Source organism: Suricata suricatta, chromosome 4 (assembly GCF_006229205.1).
Source record: "Suricata suricatta isolate VVHF042 chromosome 4, meerkat_22Aug2017_6uvM2_HiC, whole genome shotgun sequence".
NCBI classification, from domain to species: domain Eukaryota; kingdom Metazoa; phylum Chordata; class Mammalia; order Carnivora; family Herpestidae; genus Suricata; species Suricata suricatta.
Window position 1 is genome coordinate 3,964,689 of NC_043703.1, and position 15,462 is coordinate 3,980,150.

Sequence of the window (15,462 nt, forward strand, 5' to 3'; positions counted from 1 at the left end):
AAATCTGTTACGAAGTTTCCCTTGGTATTTCAAGGTGGGAACAGCATGTTAACGACTGCAATCCCTTTATGACCCTGAACATTTTCTACGCGTTTTCATGCTAACCTGATCATTTCGATAGAAGCAGAACATTCTGGACTACTCTGAGATTCTTTTATTGATCTCCAAACAACAGGAGCCATGTCTGTGCCATAGGGAAAAGGTGACTCAGTGCTGTCACCATGACAGAGCTTCTGTCGCGACAAACATGTAAAAGCATCGAAAGAAGCCGGATGGTTGTGAATATGGGCGGCTGGAAAGAAAGGAGTTAACAAAGCCCCCAAAGCAGTCCAAGTCGGGAGCACGTGCGGAGGACCCAGGGAGCCCTCCTAACCTGTAGATGTGCCCCTATCTCTCTAACAAGTACGTCTTCAGGGCGTATGACTCAGTTCTGTGCCGGATGCAAGGGTCCATCAGAGCATGTGAAGCTCTAATCTTTCCTCCACACAGAAGAGGCAGATGTGGACACAAGTCAGTCATGTTTCCAAATGTTCCATCTTTCCTTTGGTGGATGTGTACATGTACATAGAGATTGAATGAGATAATGCGTATGGAGTGTGCGTGGTACTCCTGACAGGCTGTGATCAAGAAATCAAGCTTGGTCCTAAGGGCAGTGGGAGAGTCAGCTTTCTTCTTCGTGACTGAACCCAGTAAATTGGGCACGTAATGGAAGAGCATGAGCAGAGCATGAAGATCAAGTGAACCCAATAAAGAGAAAACCAGGCTACTCCCTGTTCCAACTAACCCTTTTCTTGACCATGTATCCAAAACTCCACAAGAGTGCAGAGAAAGATTGATACCTTGACGCTACCAACCTGAAAAGAAAACATCTGAGTTTTGATCTCTGAAGCCCAACGCCACCTGGTTACAACCGACATGTAAAGAAACAATGATCTAGTCTACGGGGAGTAGCAGAAATCGAACTTTTAGAGGAAAATACACTGTGGAGGGAAAAGTGTATTTTAGGAAATAGTCTTTAGAAAAGAAAATGGAACAGTAAAAGTTCAGTAATAGTGTTTGAAATGTGTTCACTGAAGCCAGTGCCATTTGTTAATGTCCCTTATTCCAGAGAAGTCACCGGGCTTTTGAAGGCATTTTGTTGGACAGAAGCAGAGGACTTCCCACTCTGGCCTCCAGAGACATCCTGAGGTTCCATCAACCTTATCAGTGCTATTTACCTCTTCACTTTCAGCTCTTTCTTTTTAGGAGATTCCACACCCACCGTCATCTCACCTCTCGTACAACAGTCCGTTAGGACCTCCTACTCTACCCAGATCTGATCTTAAACTATAGATTGTCGTGCACAAAAAGTGGGTCAAAAGAGCAAAACTGTTTTTGCCTATCTCCCAGTAGCAAACATATCCAGCCACAAGAGTTTTGAGAAGGCACGATCTAATGTAAGAAACACAATGTTGGTAACAAGTATAATGATCATTGTTTGGTTTTCAAAAGTCTTCATATATCCTTCCCTCTACTACAATGCAAGGAGATTTGAAGAGTCTGAGAACAGTTTATCTTTTTAACTAAACAAGCAATAGCCTACATTAAAACTTTCCTGTGTGTGATGGGGTCACACATATTTCTAAATATATACATTATATATTATAAGGATGTGTGAAAAATAGAAAAATTAATCTTATTAAGTACAAATTTATAGCATAATATTTATCCATAATATTAAACCATGTGTAGAATATTTCTAAAACAAATATATGATATTGACAGCAAAAATAGTGTACAAAAGAGAATTTCTAAAATCAGAGTTTTCAGAAAAAAAAAACTTACTATTGCTCAATATTTGATAGAAGAAAATCCACCCAACCTCACAACTAGACCAGCACTGAAATATCTTCCCTATGGAAAACACTTTGAGTCTGAAAGCCGATTGCTTACATATGACCTTTATGTTACATTCGAACACCGTTTAATTAGAAAAAGGGATTTGAGAGTTTACGGGATTGCTAGTATCTGCTGTATTTTTCTGTATTGGATCCAAACCTTTTCAAACTGAGAAAGCGTCTATTCTCTTACTTTCGACAAAACTTCAATCTAGTACAACTACCATAAATGCTGCGATTGGACAGAGGATACATAACTCCCATTACATCTGTTCCGGCCACGTGACTCCACCTGCTCATCCTCCAGGGCCCGCCTTACTCGTCCCATTCACCCTTCTCCAAAGTCTTCAGTCTGGCTGAGATACTCTTCCCGCATTTTCCTGTGTCTCTTCCTCCTCCTGTCTTCCTACTCACTGCATCACAGTGTTTACAGAATGAGGACTCTGAAGGCACTGCCTGTCTTCTGTTTCTGTACACCTTCCCATTGGTGTGTGAAGTCCCAAGAAATGCAGTTTGATTTTTCGTGAACTAGTTTTGAATGAATAATCAGTGGCTGGAAACGTTTCACTAGGAGAAGTCCCATAAAGACACCAATGCTGACCTAGTGATGAGCACAGATTTAGGAAGACATTGAACAAAGCATGACACAAGAATACAAGAATTTAGGGGTGAAAAACTGGATTAGAAAACTGTATTTGATTGGTGATAAACAGTTGGCCAATATGAGTTAACAGAGTTTTAAAAATATTTCGAGAGAGCTAAATTGAGAAGTATGTATTTGACTTAACAGGAAAAAAAATAGAAATTCTTAATCTTGAGTGGGGCCTGCCTGATACACGTTGTGCTTGGTAAAGGTCACGCGTGCATCCGCATGTGGAATAAACTGACACCCGGAGAACAGTGGAAAGAGGTTCCGCTGTGGACCGGCATGAATACAAGAATGAGGATGATTCGATCCCAAAAGCAATGATAGAAACAGAGCATCCAAGATAAGTTGTGAAAAAAATTAAAAGTTTGTGACTGAGTGTGTGTTTGAAGGAGAATTAAAAACTAATGATAAAAGCAAGGTTTCAATTCTGGGAGGTTCAGAAAGATGGTAGCACTCTAATGGCCTTGAGGAAGGGACGCTTGTTCCCTGGGCGCTTTGGAAAGAAGTTGACAAAACAAAACAGAAATCACGATAGTTGACAGGAGTAAAGAAAGATATCCGAGCGGAAGATGTGTGTGTGTGTGTGTGCGCGCGTGCGCGCGCAGAGTCCGAAGCATTCATTGGACACTGTCAGGTACAGCTTATCATTTGAGTACCTTCTATGCCTAAGGCAATGTCAGATAAAATGGCGGCCCTTTGCCTTGACTCATAAATAGTAAGAGGAAAAACAAACAAACAAACAAACAACAGGGGCACCTGGGTGGCTCAGTGGGTTGAGTATCTGACTTTGGCTCAGGTCAGATCCCACGTTCTTGGGTTCGAGCCCCGCGTCAGGCTCTGTCTGGGCTGACAGCTCAGAGCCTGGAGCCTGCTTCAGATTGTGTCTCCCTCTCTCTCTGACCCTCCCTGCTCATACTCTGTCTCTCTCTGTATCAAAAATAAATAAAAAACCATTTAAAAATTAAAAAAAAAAAAACCAAAGCACAACCACGGACAACAAAATGCCATCTTCATAGTCATTTCATTTTACAATTGATGAAACATTTTAATTTAAAAGGACCAATTTTATAGCTGAGTCATCATCTCCACCGGATAGGTTTCTTTTCCTTTTGCCACAAATTCTTTGCCTTACTTTAGACCATTTCTCATTATTAATGGTGTATACGCATAAGCATTGGGTGTGTTGGTGACTAAGAAAATTAGCTTCATGACACAATATGCAAACATGCTTGACTTGAAGTCAAGGAAGGTAAACGCAAAAACATACCTGAATGCTTGGGAAAAGCTATTAGTGAATTACACAGGGGCTGGCTCTTAACCTTCAACTTCCCCTTGGGCATCTCTGCCTGGATGCCACAGTGACAGTTCAATCTCAACATGACCCAAGTCTCCTTCTTCATCGCCCTCACACCCACGCACCTCTTATTCTTCTGTTTACTCTTAGTGGACATGAGTACCCTCTGAGTTGCTCAAGCTAGAAACTTTGTAAACATGCCTGATTCCTTCCTCTGCAATCTTGGAATCCAATAATCACATTCTAATGGCTTGAATTTTTCAACTTTTGCTCAGTTTGGATTCTGTCTGTCATTTATCTCATTCAACAGTTTTATTGAGCACTAAATTGAGGTCATGTGTTGTGTTTGGAGTAGCAAAAGAAAAGAAAAGAAAAGAGAAAAGAAAAGAAAAGAAAAGAAAAGAAAAGAAAAGAAAAGAAAAGAAAGAAAAAAAAGAAAAGAAAAGAAAAGAAAAGAAAAGAAAAGAAAAGAAAAGAAAAGAAAAGAAAAGAAAAGAAAGGAGACACTGTCTCTACTGCCATGGGGCTTCCTTACAATCTAGGAGGAGGAACAAGTAAGAATCAGTATCAGAAAGTCAGTTTGAGCCTCGTGTCGGGCTCTGCGCTGACAGCTCGGAGCCTGGAGCCTGCTTCTGACTCTGTGTCGCCCTCTCTCTGCCCCTCCCCCATTCTCTCTCTCTCTCTCTCTCTCTCTCTCTCTCTCTCTCTCTTTCTGTCAAAAATAAGTAAACATTAAAAACGTTTTAAGAAAATAAGAGAGAAGGGGGTCGGATCATTCCACACAAAGTTAACAGTCATGAATACACAAAGGCTAAGGAGGGAGGGAGACAGCAATATGACTGAAAGGGGTAGAGACACACAGACAGCCAGAGACCACGAGAATCATCAAACAAGACAGGAGGAGGGAGGGTGGTAGGGTCTGTTCAGATCTTTACCCTCACAGCTCTCCCAACGGTTACACTTGCTCACCAAGCTATGCCTCTTCGCTTTTCTACTACTTCTGCCCACCGCTTGTGTTCCCTCCAGATTTGCCTTCCTAAACTGGAATTTTATCCTGTCTGTCTAATGTTTACAAACTCCTTCAAGTGGGGTTCCCCTGCACACAAAACCCAAATCTCCCATTACAACCCCATGACCTCCCCCCGCCCAGGCCTCGTAGCAGAGACACTCATTCTGCCCCAGGACTGAGTACTTGCTGTTCCTTTGGGCTAAATACTCCTCAACTTAGTATCCGGTGAAACCTGTCCATCCTTCAGGGCTCAGACCAAATATCAACTCTTCCCCTGCTCCTTCCAGCTAAATATTGATCCCACTACACTTCGTGCATACACTGTTGAAACAACATTTCATTATATATCCTAATTGTTTCTATTGCTGTCTCTTTCCCTAGACTGAGTCAGTTGACATTAAGAACCATCAGTTACAAATTTGCATAGCATCTGGTTTACATCAGACTAAAAAAAATCTGTGGAACAATTTAGGAAAAAATAGATATCATAACTATATCCAACTTTTCCAAATGATTCTTAAAAACTTCATCTTTAAAGGACACCTAGGTGGCTCAGTTAGTTGAGTGTCCAACTCTTGATCTTGGCTCAGGTCATGATCTCTTGGTTCGTGAGATCAAGCCCTGCACTGAGAGTTTGGAGCCTGCTTGGGATTCTCTCTCTCTCTCTCTCTCTCTCTCTCTCTCTCTCTCTCTCACACACACACACACACACACACACACATTTAATAAACTTTAAAAAAATCCCTCCTCCTTATATCCAACTTTATAATGCTTTAGAGAAAATAGATTCTATTAAAAAAAAAACACCCACCATTACCTGACATCTGGACCCTCTAACAATAAATCTTTGGGCTCAGAGTTATATGGAAAACATTTTCCATAACAGATAATCTTTAATAATAAGGATTTTGAATTTTCATTTGTAGAACAGTAGCACACTATATTTTTTAAAGCAAGGGATTGCGTATTTCTCAAAAATTTCTTATGCTTTATTTCCCAGATGTTCGAGAGCAGCAGAAATGAGAGAAAAAGGCTGAGCTGTTGAGTGTGACTTCACAGTCCATGTCAGAAGCCGTCAAAGAGCAATTATCTACAGCCGTTTCCCATGTCTACCTGAAATGGCCTGGCCAGAGAAAGAGTAGGAGCACCCCAAAACAAATAATCCAGTGAAGAAATGAGCAAAAGACATGAATAGACACTTTTCTGAAGAAGACACCCAGACAACAGACACATGAAAGGATGCTCAGCGTCACTCATCATCAGGGAAATGCAAATCAAAGCCACAAAGAGATACCACCTCACACCAGTCAGAATGACTAAAATTAACAACTCAGGAAACAACAGATGTTGGCGAGGATGTGGAGAAAGGGGGGCCCTCTTGCACTGCTGGTGGGACTGCAAACTGGTGCAGCCGCTCTGGAAAACAGTATGGAGGTTCCTCAAAACATTAAAAATAGAACTACCCTATGACCCAGCAATAGCACTACTGGGTATTTATCCAAAGGATACAAAAATGCTGATTCAAAGGGGTACATGCGCCCCAATGTACGTAGTAATATAAATATAACAGTAGTCAAATTACAAAAAGAGTCCAAATGTCCATTGACTGATGAATGGATAAAGAAGATGTGGTATAGGGACGCCTGAGTGGCTCAGTTGGTTAAATGTCCAACTTTGGCTCAGGTCATGATCTCACTGTTCGTGAGTTGGACTCTGTGCTGGCAGCGTGAGGCCTGCTTGGGATTCTCTCTCTCCTCTCTCTCTGCCCCTACCCTGCTTGTGCCTTCTCTCTCAAAATAAATAAACTAAAAAAAAAAAAAAAAAAAAAAAGGAGGGTGGATGCCTGGGGGGCTCAGTTAGTTAAGCATCTGACTTTGACTCATGTCATGATCTCACAGTTTCACAGTTCGAGAGTTCAAGCCCCACACCGGGCTCTGTGCTGACAGCTCAGAACCTGGAACCTGCTTCAGATTCTGTGCCTCCATCTTTCTCTGCTTTTCCCCCACTCACATTCTGTCTCTCTCTCACACTCTCTCTCAAAAATAAACATTAAAAAAACTTTTAATGATGTGATATATATATACAATGGAGTATTATTTAGTAATCAAAAGGAATGAAATCTTGCCATTTGCAACAATGTCAATGGAAGAAGGTATAATGCTAAATGAAATAAGTCAGTCAGAAAAAGATAAATATCATGATTTCACTGATATGTGGAATTTTAGAAACACAACAGATGAATACAGGAGAAGAGAAGGAACGCTAAGATAAAAACAGAGAGGGAGGCAAACCTTAAGAGACTCTTTCTTAAACACAAAGAACAAATGGAGAGTTCCTGAAGAGGAGGTGGGGGGAGGGGTTGACTGGGGGATGGGCACCAAGGAGGGCTCTGGTTGGGATGAGCCCTGTGGGTTATATGTAAACGATGAGTCACTGGATTCCACTCCTGAAGCCAATACTACACGATCTGTTAACTAACTTGGATTTAAGTTTTTAAAAATTTATATGCTTAAAAAAGAAAAAAGAAAGAGGAGGAGAAAGCCTGAACTTGTGGAAACACCTAAGTCAATAAACACTTGCAAACATCCAAGCCAAGGAATGGCACCAGGTGTTGGTGTGCATGTTGCCTGTTCCACCCACTACAATAAGGCCTCTTCCTGTGTTTTTTCTACTTCCTGTTGCATGACTGTCCCATTCCCTGGAAAATGGTCTCCTCTTCCCTGAGTCCAGTCCGTCCTCAAAACTCAGCTCAGCTCTTGTCCACCACGGTCTCAATAATCTTGCAGTCTATGATCTGAACTCACGTCCTATGGTACCTTAGCTGGCTGTCCTCTTGTGGGTACTAATGTTAATAATAGTCTGGTTCTCTTCGGGACCCAACAGTTTATGTCAGCTCTGGTATATTCCTCAACCATTAGGTACGTGTAGCTCGAACAGTGGAAAAAGAAAACTCAGAATTTACAGTCAGCATATGATGGATGCAAACCTTAGTTCCCAAGCCAAGTCAGCTGTTGAATCATGAAATTAAGACTTAATATGACATTAAAATATCTATGTCTTATCTATATAATAAGAATAACAATAGCTTTTGCATAGCATTCTTGGGAGAACCAACTGAAGTCATCAGCTACATGTGCTTTTTGTAAAGGTTAAAGGGCTTGCTTGTTATTTTAAAATTTATGTAAATCTTGTTCAATTTCTCCAACTCAGTATTTAGCTTGTTGAGGGAAGGGACTGACTATGTCTTGGATTCAAGTCTCTCATCTAAATGAAGACAATAATGCCAACCTAATAGCGGTTACTGAGACGGTAAATGATGCCATAGAGCCCAACCCAGAGCTTGTACGGGGAAAACACCCAGGAACCTGGTCTTTTTGTCCATTTTCCTATATATTTGTGAATGCCCACTTCAGACCTTGGCACAGAGGATGTTTCCTCTATTTCTGAGCAAAATCTGTTTTTTCTCTAACTCTTAAGGAATGAAAATTCCTTTTCTTTGTTTGTTTGTTTATTATTTACATTTTAGTTAGTTAATATACACTGCAATGTTGGTTTCAGAAGGAGAAGGTAAAATGGACTCATCACTTAACATACAACACCCAGTGCTCATCCCAACAAATTCCCTCCTTAATGCCCATCAACCATCTAGCCCATCCTGCTCCCCTGCCCCGGCCCCCGCTAAAATCGGCTCAGAGCAAAGGTACAGGTGCCCAATATGGTTTTGTTAAATATGACTTGACTTATAAAAATAATAAACAATAAAACTAATATCCATTCCTACAGGATTACTGAGAACAACACATTCCTCAACATTATGAATTAATTTTTTAAATATCTACCTGTTGCCACAAAATTTTTTCAGTTGATGGTATCAGGAATTATTGAATCTTCAGGAAGAAACAGAAAGACTTTTCCTGACCTCCCTTGCACATCTTCTTCCCTCCTCCCCCTTCACACTGCCGGTTCTGCTAACCCTGCCTTGGGTATTTTACTTCTTCATGATATTTGTCATTTTCTAGTATTGTTACTTACTCATTAATCATGTTTATTGACCACTTTCTGTGTCTTTCCATCTCACTGCAATGTAATCTACAGGAAACTTACTATCTGCTGTGTTTTTGGATCAATACTCAACACCTAGAACAGTGTTTGAAGGCTGGCAGGCCTGCGGCGTACATGGACGAGATGCAACATCACTTTTGGCCGATTCGATTGACTCATTTCCTGGTTCTTCTGCTTCCCAAAACTTTAAACTTGACAAGAACAGGGTTCAGAGATTTGGTTGTGAGGTCACTATTTTATTTTATTACTGTTTTTGAAATTGACCGGGAGGCAGCTCTTGCAACACTGAAAAAGAAGTCATTATTGAAGCAGAGAGAAAAAAATAGCACTCAGGGAAGATTCTGGTCAAAGATCACCATGACCACAGCCAGCTGTTCCTTTCTGTTCTAGGAAGGAACACACCCTTACTGGGTAGGAGGCTCCAGTTAGCCTAATTCTGGTACAAGTTGGATGGTTGAGCTTGACATTGGATATGCTTTCAACACTCACTTTACAGACTTGTAAGATACAGCCCTGCCAGAGATGTCAATGAAATAAAGCCTGGATGTCACAGATCCTTTGGACCTCCCGTCTTCTCTTGCGAAGGAGATGGACTATGGGTTTCACGAAAAAACACTCAGAAATGGAGTTCAGTTTTTAGTTAAGTACCACACAATGCTGGTTCCTCAGTCATGACAAAGGTGATAGAAGACCACAGGAGATGCTGGGTGAGGGACAGAGGCCCCTTCTCTGCACTATTCTTGCAACATCTCTGTAATTCTAAAGTAACTCCAAACTAAAAAAAGTTTATAAAATAGAGAAAACTAACGTAAAGGAGGCTGACCAAAATCATGCAATAAATATTTATTCAGAAGATGAAAGATGGGTCATGTTTCCCACTCTGGTTTTATATTTTGTGCGTGTTTTCAATGCTAGTTTACTATTATAAACGAGACAAGTATAATAAACAGTATCAGTAAAAATGATTTTTGAGTTTCTATAATCTAAAACACATGTGCTTCTTTTTTTAAGTTATTTACTTATTGTTAGAGAGAGAAAGTGCAGGTAGCGGAGGAGGGTAGAGAGAGAGCGGGTAGAGAGAATCCCAAGCAGGCTCCGTGTTATCAGCACACCAACTATGAGATCATGACCTGAGCTGAAACCGAGAGTCAGAGGCTCAACTGACTGAGCCCCTAGGCGCCCCTAAAATACATGTATATCTATTAACTTTTAAATTCTCTACTGGGGGGCGCCTGGGTGGCTCTGTTGGTTGAGCATCTGGCTTCGGGTCAGGTCATGATCTCACGGTTCATGGGTTCCGGCCCCGCGTCGGGCTCTGTGCTGACCACTAGCTCAGAGCCTGGAGCTGCTTCCGATTCCATGTCTCCCTCTCTCTCTGACCCTCCCCTGCTCACATTGTCTCTCTCTCTCTCTCTCAAAATAAATAAAAAGCATAAAAAAAAGTTAAATTCTCTACTGAATAACAAGGGGGAATATAAAGGCCATCTGATTTGATTAACAAACTATTTTCGCTCAGCGAGGATCGATTTGAAAGAATTCATCCTCCTAATGGACTCTCAGGATGCCTATTTCGAGGTTCTTAGAGCAAACAGAATAGTAACCTGAGAGCTGACAACATGGGTCATGACGACTCCGTGTGAGCAGAAACTCTAGCATGTCATGTTTGAAAGCCATATCACTTTCGCTATTATTTTTTAATGAGGAATATCTCCAAACACACTTATGGGCTTAAAAGTAAGCTTTTGGCTAACATGAGCCATTTGGCAATTCTTTGATCCTGGATTTCCCCACATTTCTGTTTGTTCTACTACAATCAGAAATTATCTTATGAAACACAGAAAACTTAATAAGACTTTCCTGTGAAACACAACACAATTAAGAAAAACAAAACAGGAGCCAAATAACTAATTTGTGCAATTAAATAAAAGCGTTTGCCCCTGGGAGGAGAGGATGGAGCACCGCGTGGGCACACGGGCTGATGGCGATGTCTCCCCTCCAACTACTGCCCTCCGGTCTGTGGACACCCGCCACGCTGAATCCTTCAGACGCGCGCCCCTCTCAATTGAAACCAAAACCTCCAAACCAGAAATCCATGAAATTAGAGTTCAATTGCCGAGTCTGGAGTGTCTCTGTGACTCTTAGTGAGCTCAAGGTGCACCTCGACCCAGTGAACCAAGAGGGGTGGGGGCAAGGGGCTCTCAGACCCTCCCTGCAACTCTAGCCTTATGATCAAATTCATTCTTTGGTGAAATAGTTGTTTTAAATGTCAAGTTAAAAAACGGCATAAGACGGCCTCTGATCAAAACCTGAGAAGTGAAGAAAATGGGAAAAGCCCCCTCCCAATGATTGCCAAATCACTGCATCTTACTTCACAGTGAGCCCAAGATGGATCCCTAAATATTCAGAGAACACCTACTGTGTGCAAATGTCATGACACACGTGCAGAGGACACAGGGCTCAGACCACAGGAGCCTCTGCTCTTCAGTTGTTCAGATGGGACAGATGGCAAAGGACAAGGCGAAAAGCCCCTCAGGTGACGGGACACTTACCAATACTGATGCAATACGAGGGATGCTATGCCCTGAACAGCGGCTTTCTAGCCCAACACGCTGGCGTTTACGCACAAACTAAGTATATACCCAATAAAATTGAAGCGCCTGGTGAAATTTAGGTGTGGGTTTACAGAAAAATAAAAATGGGCGACATTCTGAAGTGTCATTTAGCAATACTCAGCTCTGAACCCTTTGGACATAATCATAAAATGGTGACAACTGACGTTGAGTAGTAGAGGTAGAAAGCCAAGTATTCTTTTTCTTATTTAATTTTTTTAACGTGTATTCATTTTTTGAGAAAGAGGGAGAGACAGAGCATGAGTGGGGGAAGGGCAGAGAGAAAGAAAGAGACACAGAATCTGATGCAGGCTCCAGGCTCTGAACTAACAGCACAGAGCCCAACATGGGGCTCGAACCAAGAGACCATGAGATCATGACCTGAGCAGAAGTCGGACACTTAATCGACTGAGCCATCCAGGTGCCTCCAAAGCAGAGTATTCTAAAAAAAAAAAAATCTAAAATTATATTAGAATTCTGTTAAGTATAAATCCAATATACGTGTTGATGTGGTTTAAAAATAACCATATGATGAAATGCTGCATTATTTTTTTAAAATTCTGTACATTTTTAGAGTTTAACAAGCTACTTGAAAATCTCAGGACTCCAAAATTACAAGAAAGCCTTTTTTTAATTAACTATGAAAGAATCATAAAACCTATACAGGAAAAAGTATATCTAACTGGGAAATTTAACTTTTGATATTTAGTAAAGAGATATTACGCATTTAAGCATTCTTGATGTGAAACACTGTAAAAATTCATTTTCTTACTCAGAATTGCAATTTTTATGAAATTCCAACCAAAAAATGTCAATGGATCTATAAAGTATTTGGAAAATTAACATAAAAGAACATAAATGGACACATTGAAAATAAAAGGTAGAACCTAAGGTGTTTTGAGCTTCACTTAAGTCAGAACTAGAATAGAAAACAAAACAAAACAAAACAAAAACAGAAAACAAAGAAAGCTGTATAGATTCAAACTGTACAGGATTTCTCAGCTCCAAAAAGGTACCCACCAAACAGAAAACTAAAATCAAGGGGTTTCAGACGCTCTCTCGGTTATGTACACGTTATTTTTGTAGTGCTAACCAAAAATGCTTTTCCCTTCGTTAGAGGACTGGGTCTAAACGACATTCAAGCCCATTTCACTGGTGACGAAGAGCAGCTATGACCTGTCACTACGGTTCTCTTCTTCAAACCTGTCATCCCAGATCCATGAATGTTATGCGTGTATGTACAGGGAGGGAGAGATGTACTGTATACTGTACACACACACACACGTGATATACCCATATGCACACAAACTATACATATAGATACATACACGATACGAAAAGTTTATAAGAATCTTAGGCAAACCACGATCTTGACAATAGCAATTAAATCTGGGTGTTAGAAACTAAGTAAATTTTGATTCACTTGATAGAATTCTCTATTACTTTCCAAACTTTCTAAAACCTACAAACTATTTAGGGAAAAATTTTAATCAGTATATAATTTTTGAATGCCATCAAATCACAAATTTGTAAAAATGTGCACATGGGAGGAAGATTTTAAATATAATTGAGGGTTATTTTGAGGAAGTGAGACTCCGGAAGTTAATTAGTGTCTTACTCAACGTCCTTTCTTTTAAATCTGCTGTAATGAGCCCGTATCCTCTCTGCAACGGTAAAGTTAAGGTTTATTTGTAATATGAATGTGCAGAGGTTAGGGAATAGTAACACAGAAGTAGAAGAAGATTGAGGCATTCTGGCCCTACTAGATAGTAAATCTCATTACACTACAAAATACTTAAAATATTTTATTTAATACAGATAAACAGAATAATAAATCAATGAAGAAACAGTCTCCAAATAGATTCATGAGAGACTTAAATTAACACAGTAAGCTTTCCAATGCAAACAAACTAAAAGGAAGCATCCCATAAAATTAGCTATATTTAATAGCAGCTTGGTAGGAAAACATAAAAGAAGAAAAGGGAGGGTAAAGCTGGTGTGATGGGAGCCACCAAACAAAGGCCAGAAGGATTGAGGAGTTACATACCAAACTGAAACACTAAGTTGTGAAAAAGTCAAAGCAACCGATTATAGAATAGGCATTTGAAGAGATTATGAATACATATATTTTTAGCTTTGACGTAGTAGAGAAAATCAAAAGGAAAAGCTTATCACATTAAATATGTAAATGTAAAACTGTACAAATTTTAAAAAGCAGCAAAATATCATGGAAATATTTACACCCAAGTTTTGATAAACAGTATGTCTAATACAGAGCTTCAAAATTACACAAAATTAGGACAAATGAGGGAAGCTATAAATAAAAATTAGTAGAAGATAACATTAGCAGTTACCCAAAAATGCAGAAAGAAATTCATTCTTGTTTTCAAGCAAGCAACAGATTGCATTTGAGATACTGTTTGGCAACTCCTAAGCTAGCCAGAATAAACTTGACGAGAGAAAATACTGTGAGAGTGTGGAGACCCTGGCCACTGCATTTCTGGCCGCACACGTGTGCAACGCACTTTGAAAGCAACATGGCAGGAGGCAGCTAGGGGGATAAAGACGTTCATCATCTTTAGCTCGGATATTTCATCTATGAGATTTACTTGGAACCCATAAAACTCCTCAGAAATAAGAGATCCACACAGTAGTTTAGGAAACGATCAAGTTAAAGAACTATGTGATGAACTAACACAGACGTGTAAGAATGACATAGAAATAGGGAACACGCTTATTGTGGAACGGCAAGTGAACGCAAAAATATACCATAGTATATACATGGCTGTGTTTTTTCAATTGTGTACAAAGTACAGATGGTAGGATGCAAAACCTGAAAACAGTTCATGTGTTCAAGTATTGTAAAAAGAGTAGTGTTTCCGAAGTCTGTATTTGTTTAAAGCTAACTGCGTCCGATAACAGACACGAAGATTTACAAAAGGTAATTGACACAAAGCATGTGTAAAAATCATGGTTTTATAAAACAGGAAACAACTTTTTGCATGAATAAAGCAGTCAGTGAAAACCATGTTTACAGTCGGAGCAGCGTGTGTGTGTGTGCCTATGCGTGTATTTGTCCAACAGAAGAACACCTACTCTGTAAATCGAAGTACACACACAAACACAGATAAGTACCCCTGTTCTGTTCACCGCACAGGCAACCAGAGGATGGACAGAAGCAGTGGCCGTGACAATCCCCATCCCAGCGCCTGCCTGGCTCGTACTATGTGCTCCAAACATGCTCTTTCAATATAAAAGGGAAATAAAACCAAGGCTTGTTGAAGTTGTGACACTACTGCAGTTACTGCGGATGCCCTTTTTCGTCTTTGAAATGTAGCAGCTAGAATCGAGCGTTCTGGGGTGCCCTGTGCTGTCTGGGGTTTTCGGAATCTAGAAGATTCTGTGCACAGGTGGAACACGAAAAAAGGCAGAGATGGCTAAAGAACTCTTAACCTGGGAGGGGGAGGTTCCGGCAAAGCAGTCATTAAGGAAAAGCTTTAAAGTGTGTGTGTGTGTCTGTCTGTTTTAAAGCTAGAGCAACACGCAAAGTCACAGCGTACACCTGCCCCGGGCACGACCCCAGGGCGCGCAAGCGCACCCTCAGGGAAGGTCCGTCTCCACCTGCCCCGCCGGGCTCACGTAGGCACAGCTGCTGCTGGGGGACCGGCAGGGTCTGTGTCGCAGGTGCGCGCTCTCGGAGGAAGACCCCTTCCCCCCCGCGCCGTGCCCTCCCTTCCCCTTCCCTGTGCCTTCCGTCCCCCTCCCCTGTGCCCTCCGCGCCTGCCCGTCGGGGACCCACGTGCGGTGCAGGCTGACACCTGCCGGCGCACCGGCTCCGCCGCCAAAGCCACACGTGGAGTGGAGGCCGCGTTCACGGTCCCCCGCCCCGTCCACGCTCCGGGGGGCCCACACGCGCGCACCTGCGGACGCCGGGACCCCCGCCCCCCGACGGCGTCCGCGCC